The following is a 1,651-nucleotide window of genomic DNA, read 5'->3' as shown; positions in this document are numbered from 1 at the left end:
TCTCCACAAGTGAATCCCATCTTTTACTTCCCTCTCGCCCTGCCTCTGCTCTTTCCCACCATTCAGAAGCCACCAAGATACTGTGAAATAATTACCCAAAAAGGCAGTCAAAAGTCTTTTGCCCAACTATAGGCTGAATTTGCACTTAAGATTAAATTCTGTCAGTCATGTAAATTCCAGTGGCGAAAAAAGCTGAACAATGGACATTTTTACACAGGATGCATATATATTTTATTTTGGGAACAACGTTAAAAATTGTTTCTTAGTCTAGAATATCTATACAGAATTCAGAATATAGAGTGTCCTTTTAAACTCAAATTTTTGTCAAATGTACAAAATATTACAGAGAAACAATTGTTAATCAAAGCACAGTAAATGGATGCCATTTTTCAACAGTTCAAAACAGTCTCTAAACCAGTGCAAATCTTATTGCATTAAGCTTCCCAGCTCACTTAATAGATTCATAATTTATTCATACCACATAATTTCATCCTCCTTACAATACAGTTTATTTTAAGCTCCTAACAGGAGTTTAATGTGCTTCTAAACAACAGCAAACAATCCCTTTTATTTGCACCATTGGTTGATGCAGACTGAAAGAACAAATAAAAACGCCATCCGATTCTCTCATGTATGCATCACAATATACAGCACAGGAGAGTACAGAACTAGAGTCCAATTCAACCATTCAGTTTCAACACTTAAAAGTTACAAGGGTGTTCATTTTTAAAAAGATCCATAGTGAAAAGCTGATATACAGAATGCATTTTAAGATTTTTATTAGCTGAAAGAAAAAAAGAACCCTTTTGTTTAAATGTACAATTATCTGAATAAAATTACCTGCTTACCGTTAATGAAACAGAAATTATCTGCATTAAAATAATGGTTGAATTAAGAATTTTAAAAAGAGAAACCTACTGAGTGGATTCTTCAGTTCCTTACATTTTAACAATTTGTTTTAAAAATATAATTTCTATGATCTAATTTAATATACATTTTGAAAATATCCCCTATGTTGCAGTTATTCAAGGAAAGCAGTAAACTCAATGAAAGGTATATTCTTTTAGCTGCAGCAATACAAAAAGCCATTAATTCACAGTTAAAATAGAATAATATTACTCATTCACAAGTGCAATGTAGCTTGAGCTTAACCAATGTGAAATTCCACCAGGAACAAACTAAGTTACTTGCAAAATTAATTTACTTTGAAACACATATACTAAATAAAATACTTTCTATTACCACTGTATTGTCTAAACTTGAGTTATATAAAATGTGAAGACAGGATATGATTGTAAGTAACATACAGATGCTTCTAGTAACATGTAAAATCTGGTACCAATTACTGTGCCAACACTGTAGCCACATCAGTCTCCTAGGCCTAAAGGGTTTTCAAAGTTGTCAGATTTTGGTGGTGTGCCAGAATATAATTCATAAAGAAAAGCTTTGTAACTTAAGAATCCTGTTTTTAAACATTTAAGACCTCATTTGTTGGTTTAATTCCACAAAAAACCCAGCTATTTTCATATGAGCACTCAAGCTGTATATGTAACTGATTTATAGCTGGGTGAAAGGTGCAAGACAGTATCTTAGAAACAATTCAAGGAAGCTTCTCTTTGATAATTGTTCTTCCAATACAAACTTTCTAAGT

General features: G+C 31.9%; 1 protein-coding gene across 4 annotated transcripts in view; it reads right to left on the bottom strand.

Moving 5' to 3' along the window:
• Positions 1 to 206: 206 nt before the first annotated feature.
• DENND4C (DENN domain containing 4C) overlaps positions 207 to 1,651 on the bottom strand; it is a 64,789-nt gene continuing 63,344 nt past the window's right edge. For all 4 annotated transcript variants that reach the window (XM_017730591.1, XM_017730592.1, XM_017730593.1 and 1 more), the window contains one exon: positions 207 to 1,651. This exon is cut by the window's right edge and continues 3,295 nt beyond it. The gene's annotated coding sequence lies outside the window, so the exon portion shown is untranslated.

Source organism: Corvus brachyrhynchos, unplaced genomic scaffold (assembly GCF_000691975.1).
Source record: "Corvus brachyrhynchos isolate BGI_N302 unplaced genomic scaffold, ASM69197v1 scaffold93, whole genome shotgun sequence".
Lineage (NCBI taxonomy): Eukaryota > Metazoa > Chordata > Aves > Passeriformes > Corvidae > Corvus > Corvus brachyrhynchos.
The sequence above is the reverse complement of the archived record's forward strand: the minus strand, read 5'-3'. Positions and strand labels throughout refer to the sequence as shown.